Genomic DNA, 8,983 nt, shown 5'->3' on the forward strand with positions numbered 1-8,983 from the left:
TCTTCTCTCCCCCAAACCCTCCCCTCCTCCCTCTCCGCCTCTCGATGAACCCTAAAGCACCACTGCCCCAAACACTCTCCTAGTGTCGAATGAAGTTTGGAAGTTTCGATTCTTGCGGCGAATCGAGGAGCTGCTTCGTCCTCTTCCTCTTTCCCTAATCCAAACCCTATGACGCTTCTACCGTACGGCGCCCCCTCCCCTCCCGTCCTCGCTCGACTCCGATCACTCCCTGCCTGCTAACACGTCGCCTTGGCTGGATCCGCATCCGGTTCCTCTTCAATTGAGGTGCCGATAGCTCAGGTCCAACTCTTGATCTGCTTTCTTTTGCCTTTGGGTCTTTCTTTTTTAATCTTGTAGACCCTAAATTGACAATATTAGCATCTTTCAACTGAAATTTCTTTAGTCGGAGGTAAAAGTGGTAATACATAGGATTAAATTTCATTTGTGATGAGTTTCATCTTGAGATCTTGCTCCAATTTGAGCTCTGGTTTTTGCTCCGATTTCGAGCTCTGATTTCTGGTGTTTCGTGCTCTGTTTGAGCTCTGATTTGTTCTGAGTTCATGCTAAAATGATAACTAATGGGGCAAAACTGACTGCAATGATGTACCCCCCTCCTTATCAGCTCCATGAGCATTATTGTCTATTTGATCACGACTCTCTTTGCAACCGACTTTTTTGAAATTAAGGCAGTGAAGGAGATTGAGCCTGCACTAAAGAAGCAGCTCAATATCGCTACTGCACTCTCTTTGCGGTTGATTTGGCATGTTAGTTGTTGACTGTTTTCATTATTTATTGAAACTGATAATACATTCATGATGATTATCTTATCAGATTTAAATTTCATCTTTTAATGGAACCTCAACAATTACTTGATGCTATCATATGCCTATTCTGATTCATGACAATACTGTTGAAGTGTCTGCGTGTAAATTTTTTATTGACCTTGTGCTGCAATTGTAGAAATTTATGGTCATCAGTTGATTCAGTTCAAATACTTAACAGATCATTGTCCTTGACCTGAATACAACATGAAAATAAATTTATTTTATTCCTTGGAACCTAATTACTTGCTACTTCACATTTTAACTCATTTCATATGTAGCATTCATGTAATTCAATTTGGTGAACATATTCTTATATCATGAAACTTCATAGCACTAATTTGGTGAATATAGTTGTCATGAAATTTGCAGTTAGGCCAAGTTGTGAAGAAGAAGAAGAGCAATCTTGGGAGAAGAAGAAAAGACTAAATAGTTTCTCCGGGATGTCTGTAGAAAGTTTCTCTTGGATGTTCAATTGCTATATGATCTTTATAAAGTGGATGTCAATTGCTATGTGAGATCTTCATGTGGTTAAAATGAGTCTTATGCTGTACTACTTAATGTATGAACGGTGTAATGTTTTGTGTTCAATAATTAGAAGATGTTGAAAGACAGGAATTGCTGCTTATATCGTGGTTGTGTTCTTTTATTTTTTAATGTTTATAGTATGTTTTCTCTAAGTGCCGTTAAGTGGCGTTCATCTATTAACATTACATGACTGTAGTCTTAATTTTTCTTCATGTTAAATTGTGCTTAAAAGTTGATGTATTGTGTCATTTTGCACATCATTGGAAGAAGAAGCTTAAATCATACTAGTTTGCACATAAAAGACAGTACTCAGAGTAGTTCTTTTGTATGGCATAAGCGTGCACAGAGACACGGACTCTGCAATATCTGAATTAACCAAAATCCAAACACATACTGACAATAGATCATCTCCAACTTGTACCCGTCATATATTAAAAAACAGTAACAGGGAAATCTTTTGAATCCAGGTTACATCTCGGCCAAAGCAATCCAGATTACACAAATAACAACAAACAACAAAAGATTCGAAGAGAGTATATACACAAATCGCAAAGCCAAGGCACAAACAAACAATCACCGACCAAACCAAATCTTTTGAGGCTGGATCATCCCCTCCTCCATCGTTCATAAGCTTATCAAGCACCACATTAAGGTCCATTGCTTGCCCATTCTCTGTCAGTTCACATTAAGGTGCTCTGGAAGAAGATTGATGTAGCTTTGCTAGCTGGAGTTGAGCCTCAACTATCTCATGTTTGTCATGGAGAACTTGAACACCTGTTTGAACCTGCACAGTTCAGCATATCTTTCACAAAGTAGGTGATCCTCCTACTTCTATAAGTTCATGCCAAATCCAATGGGGGAACTTGGTTAGAACCACAAATAAGTAGAGCATTTAGAGACATATCATGGCCAAGTCATTACACGGAGAGCAAGACTGAAACCAAAGGTCAATTAACTGAAACAAATATAGTTGGAAATTTAGTTTGCACACAACTAAAACTAGAAACCAATATAATGCAAACTGAAACCAATCATGAATCAAACTGAAAGATTAGTAGGTTTGAGCTCCACAACTCCAACCTTGGAATTTACACATAATATAATACAAACTGAAACCAATCATGAATCAAGAGCCAAGCTGAAACAAAGGCCAAGCTGAAACCATGCACAGAATAGCAGGAGGAAAAACAAATTGACACTCAGGCACATAAAACATACCTCAAATATATTGCAATATATTGCCTCAAAAGAAATTCATGAAAATGTCTTCAGAAAAGGCCCTTTTTTTCAATATCTGCCTCGCCATGAAGTTTATAATAGCAATGTTGGCTGCAATATATTGCCTCACCAATATATTCCTGCTATAAACTTTGGCTGTATATTTTAAAAATAGCCCATCATCATAACACAAAATATGCATCAAATAAAAGATAAAAGTACATAAGCATCAATTGCCAATGGCAATTGTGCTCAACATTCCAAGAGCAACAACAGCAATACCATACATCGTAGCCAAGCTGAAACTAGTTTATGAGACCAGCCCATAAACCAATAGCAACACATAAGAAAAGCTCCCTGCCAATTCCAACTCAAACAAATTAGATAACAATATATGAAACAAGACTCAATGGTAGCTCCCTGTCCCTGTCAATTCCGACTGAAAAAAATAGATAATTATATGAACTAGTTTAAAATAGTTTTGGCTTACCAGTTCTTCACTTCCTTCTGGACACCAAAATTGAAGATGGTAAAGGAAGCTGGAAGAGCTCCCCAACTAACAACAGTGATTCCAACATTCGTAAGTGCAGTAGCAATAATGAGCTGCTTCTTTAGTGCAGGCTCAATCTCCTTCACTGCCTTAATTTCAAAAAAGTCAGTTGCAAAGAGAGTCGTGATCAAATAGACAATAATGCTCATGGAGCTGATAAGGAGGGGGGTACATCATTGCAGTCAGTTTTTCCCCATTAGTTATCATTTTAGCATGAACTCAGAACAAATCAGAGCTCAAACAGAGCACGAAACACCAGAAATCAGAGCTCAAAATCGGAGCAAAAACCAGAGCTCAAATTGGAGCAAGATCTCAAGATGAAACTCATCACAAATGAAATTTAATCCTATGTATTACCACTTTTACCTCCGACTAAAGAAATTTCAGTTGAAAGATGCTAATATTGTCAATTTAGGGTCTACAAGATTAAAAAAGAAAGACCCAAAGGCAAAAGAAAGCAGATCAAGAGTTGGACCTGAGCTATCGGCACCTCAATTGAAGAGGAACCGGATGCGGATCCAGCCAAGGCGACGTGTTAGCAGGCAGGGAGTGATCGGAGTCCGAGGCGAGGACGGGAGGAAGGGGGGCCGCTGACGCGAGAAGCTAGGGTTGATTAGGGCAAGAGGGAGAGAAGCTAGCAGCTCTGCGATTCGTCCGAGAATCGAAATTCCAGCTCAAATCGAGACTAAGGGAGGCAGGGTTTGGGGCGGCGGTGCTTTGGGGTCTGATCGAGAGAGGGAGAGGGATGGAGGGGAGGGTTTGGGGAGAAGGAGGGTGAAGTTCTGGGAAGTTCTAGGAGGCTGGAATATGGGTCTACGAGATGGGTGAGGCGTATTTGAGTTGGGATCAAACCGTTCGTTAAAATCCAACGCACAGGAATCGTTTCGCTAGTTGCTGTGCAAAAATCGTTTCGCCCGACAGATTTCGCCTCTTCTCTCTCTCTCTCTCTATATTATATATATATAATATATATATATATAATTATATATATATATACATTTATAAATTCTTCTTCTCCTTTTTCACTGGTGCACCAAGCCCTGCCGTCATCTTCTTCTCTCTCCTCAGCTTTTTCTCACCTGCTCTCTCCAAACAACTCTCTCTCTCTCTCTTCTCATCTCCTCCGTCTCGTCTCATCTCTCATCTCTCTCTCATCTCTCTCTCTCCGAACTCTTCTCTGCGCAGTGAGGAATAGAAGCATAGGTACGCGTCGACCGAAACTGCGGTCGACCCCATTTCTGATACATCCGCAAACACAGCTATTTTTCTACTCAACTAAAATATTTTGGAAATATTTATTTTGACCTCTAAAAATTATAAAACTGTTCGGTAAAAGGTTTTTTAATGCTAAAAAACAAACTGTTTGAAAAAGAATTTTGCAGATAGGTCGCTCATAACTTTTAAAAAAAATAAGTATTTTGTGAAAAACGCTTAAAAACATTAGTATGAAAACGTGTGCGTGATATCCCAATAGCTTTCAAGTGGAAGTTCAATAACTCTTTGCGCCTACATTTAATCAACTAGATGAGAAAAAATAAAAAGATAGATAATAATCCTTATATAGAATGCAAATGCTTGAGTCTTGATATAGCCTTGAATTTGATGAAGCTGTTATTTGAAATTTGTCTGTTCCTTGAAATAACGTTTTCACATATGCACATTCCTCTCCTTTGATTATCATCGTTGTAGCGGCATATTCCATCCAAATCATTCATAGTGCACTATAAGCTTGAATATTGTAATTTCACTACATTTGTAGTTAATAAGGCCATTAGTACCGATAATGGTGCGTTGATAAAACATCATCAAAACAATAAGGGCTAACAAAAAAGTCATATCACAAATGAAATATCATCTGAACACAAAAGTTTGGTCAAACATTCCCTTATTACCAAATAGTCCAAAAAAATATAAAAATACATAGTCCAACAAAATAGAAGGAAATTACTATAAAAATATCTAATCCCTCAAATACTAGAAAGAGAAATACTACATAAGAAATCTAATATCCCACGAACACTACACACAAGAAAAGACTAGGCTCCAGCTTGCTTCTTCTTAAGCTCGTCTGGATTACACCCACGCAAGGCATCTCCTATACTGGACCTGTCCGTCCCCTCTAAATTGGATGATAAAGCAAAGAAAGACTGTACATCAGTTGCATGACACACGGAAAGACCCCAAAAAGATAAATATAGCAACGGTCAAAATGACGCCAATACGCAATAAACGCGAGCAACAAACAGAAAATGAATAATAAGAACGATGTAAACTGGAAATTCTAACAAATCAAATTACAATCAGTACTCAAATCATAAATAATATGAAGAATCTAAAAATCAACTGGGAGGTAACGAGGGTTTTGAACTAATCATCCTATAACAGGTCACTAATCCACATCTCACATAGAGTCAACGTTCATATTATCGGCATAACTGAACTACCGAGCATACGCCCTATTGTCGCTATCGAAATGCCGAGTCACAATTTGTCCACTACACATGGCAGAGACAACGCCAATCCGTTTTTAGTGTTTTGGTCCGAACTCAAGCTATAACTCGGGTTGGCTATCAACTCACTGACCAAAGTTACACTACAAAACTTCGAGCTTTTACCAACAAACCAACTACAAGTACTACACAAACACAGCTGGTGCGAGCTTGGAAGGATACATACAGATAGCCACAATCCGAAATACATGAACAAAGACTTTTCCGCATCCCAACTCTTTCTGTTTTTCTAGTCAACATAACCACATATTTTTAAGGTCACGTAAGGCCAAGCTACAAAGTCATGACTAATAATGATTCTCAATTCAAAAAGAAAATAACAAATACAAACTCGATCAATGTACAATAATATCATGGCTATATCAGGTAATCAAATTAAGAGTCAATAAATTTATGAAGCAACCAACTATGTATATTCAGAAAAGTATCTGTTTTTTGCACAAGACAATTTATTTTAAATTATTCTCTCGTTATAATAATTCTAAAATAATTCTTTTTTTTCAAAATCAAATTCGTTTAAATTATATTATAATTATTCATAAAATGATTCTTTTTTTCCAAAAATAAATTCTTTTAAAATTAATTATAAATTATCTAAAATGATTCTGTTTGCCAAAATAAATTAATTTAAAAACATCATAATTATCCTAAAATAATTATTTGGACACAAATAAATTCTTTAATTCCTAAAAATGCACTTTATTCATATTACTATGATTTATTTAATATTATATTCTCAAACCAATCCCACATAGATAATATATATCACGAAATCTAATATATAGATAATCAAAGTACAATATAAAATATCAGTAATTAACAAGTGGTATACAGGGATCTGGCTTAGAGGCCAAGGGGAGACGACAACAACAACAGGCTGTGCGCAGCGGGGCTAGAATAGTTGCGGTGATGGGTGCGATGTGGCGGGCCGACGGGGAAAGAGTAGAGGGAGGCGGGTCAGTGTTGAAGCGTTAGACGATAGTTGGAGGAGCCGTGGAGGGCTGAGAGTTTGAGGCAGGAACGAAAGCTTTGAGGAAGAAGGAGAAGAGAAGGGAAGGCGGTATGCGAGCTCGAGGAAGGAGAAAGAAGAGGCGGTGTTTGAGCCGGAGAAATGAGAGAGAAGAGAGCCAAAGCAGGAGAGAGAGAGAGAGAGAGAGAGAGATGAGAGATGAGAGAGACGAGAGAGAGAATGAGAAGAGAGAGAGAGAGAGGTTTGTTTGGAGAGAGCAGGTGAGAAAAAGCTGAGGAGAGAGAAGAAGATTGACGGCAGGGCGTTGTGCACAGTGAAAGAAGAAGAAGAAGAATTTATAATTATATATATATATAATTATATATATATATATATATATATATAATATATATGAGAGAGAGAGAGAGAGAGAAGGGAAATCTGCGGGTCGAAACGATTTTTGCACAGCCAACCTAGCGAAAACGATTCCTGTGCCGTTGGATTTAACGAACGGTTTGAATCGCCAACGTCAAAGTACGGCCCTCACCCCATCTGACAGTAGACCCATATTCCCAGCGCTCCCTAAGAACTTCCAGAACTTCACCCTCCTTCCTCCCCAAACCCTCCTAACCGTCCCCCCATCCCTCTCCCTCTCTGATCAGACCCCAAGCACCGCCGCCCCCAAACCCTGCCTCCCTTAGTTTCGATTTGAGCTGGAAGTTCTGAATTCTCGACGAATCGAGAAGCTGCTAGTCGTTCTCTCCCTCCTTTCCCTAATCAACGCCTAGCTTCTACCGGTCAGCGGCCCCCTCCCTCCGTCGCTCGCCCTCAGTGCAGCGCGACCGTGACTGTTGTTGTTGTCGTCTCCCCTTGGCCTCTAAGCAAGATCCTGTTACTCAGCTTGTTAATTACTGATATTTTATACTTGTTATTGATTATCTATATATTAGTTTGTGATATAATTATCTATGTGGGATTGTTTGATGAATAATATTAAATAAATCATAGTAATATGATAAATAGCATTTTTAGAATTAAAAGAATTTATTTTGGCCAAATAATTATTTTTAGGATAATTATGATGTTTTAAAATAATTTATTTTGGCAACAGAATCATTTTAGATAATTATAATAATTTAAAAGAATTTATTTTGGAAAAAGAATCATTTTAGAATAATTATAAATAATTTAAAGGAATTTATTTTGAAAAAAAAGAATTATTTTAGATTAATTATAACGAGAAATAATTTAAAATAAATTGTCTTGTGAAAAAGATTATTTTCTGAATTACATAGTTGGTTGTTCATAAATTTATGACTCTTAATTTTGATTACCTGATATGCCATGATATTATTGTACATGATCAGTTGTATTTGTTATTTCTTTTTGTAATTGAGAATCATTATTAGTCATGACTGTAGTGGCCTTACGTGACCTAAAGATATGTGTTATGTTGACTTAGAAAAACAAGAAGAGTTGGGATGGGAAAGTCTTTGTTCATGTATTCGGATGTGGCTATTGATGTATCTTCCAAGCTCGCACCAGTGAGTTTGTGTAGTACTGTAGTTGGTTTGTTGGTAAAAGTGAAGTTTGTGTAGTGACTTTGGTCAGTGAGTTTGATAACCACCCGAGTTTAGCTTGAGTTCGGACCAAACTAAAAACGGATTGCGTGTAGTCCTCTGACCAAGTTTGTGTAGTGGTATTGGATGCACATAGGGGATATGCGAGTAGTCAGTTATCCGATAATATGAACGTTGACTCTATGTGAGATGTGGATTAGTGACCTGTTATAGGATGATTAGTTACAAACCCTCGTTACCCAGTTGATTTTTAGATTCTTATGATTATTATGATTTAGTACTGGATTGTAATTTGATTTGTTAGATTTCCAGTTACACGTTCTATTTTCATTTCTGTTGTTGCATCGGTTATTGTATTGGTCATTTGACCGTTCTATTTATCTTTTGTGGGGTCTTTCCGTGTGTCATGCAAGCTGATGTACACCTGTTTTTTCTGTTGTACATCCAATTTAGAGGACGGACAGGTCCAGTATGGAGATGCCTTGCAGTCGGAGTGTATTCCAGATGGAGTAGAAGAGCAAGCTGGAGCCTAGTCTTTTCTTTGTGTAGTTGTCGTGGGATATTAGATTTCTTATGTAGTATTTTCTCTTCTAGTATTTGAGGGATTAGATATTTTTATAGTAATTCCTTTCTATTTTTGTTGGACTATGTATTTTTATATTTTGTTGGACTATTTTGTAATAAGGGCATGTTTGACCCAAACTTTGTGTTTCAGATGATATTTCATTTGTGATATGACTTTTTTGTTAGCCCTTATGTTTTGATGATGTTTTACAACCACCATTATCGGTACTAATGGCTTATTAAGTACAAATGTAGTGAATTCA

The 8,983-nt window shown here is 37.5% G+C and overlaps 1 long non-coding RNA gene across 1 annotated transcript; it reads right to left on the reverse strand.

The window, feature by feature from the left end:
• Positions 1–1,870: 1,870 nt before the first annotated feature.
• On the reverse strand, positions 1,871–2,723 carry LOC109828163. Its single transcript, XR_002243623.1, has 2 exons — positions 2,568–2,723; positions 1,871–2,180 (listed from the first exon to the last, which is right to left on the reverse strand). It is a non-coding gene; the product is annotated as an uncharacterized LOC109828163 (long non-coding RNA).
• Between the last annotated feature and the right edge of the window lie 6,260 nt (positions 2,724–8,983).

The sequence above is a fragment of the Asparagus officinalis genome, unplaced genomic scaffold, assembly GCF_001876935.1.
Source record: "Asparagus officinalis unplaced genomic scaffold, Aspof.V1 AsparagusV1_Un783, whole genome shotgun sequence".
NCBI classification, from domain to species: domain Eukaryota; kingdom Viridiplantae; phylum Streptophyta; class Magnoliopsida; order Asparagales; family Asparagaceae; genus Asparagus; species Asparagus officinalis.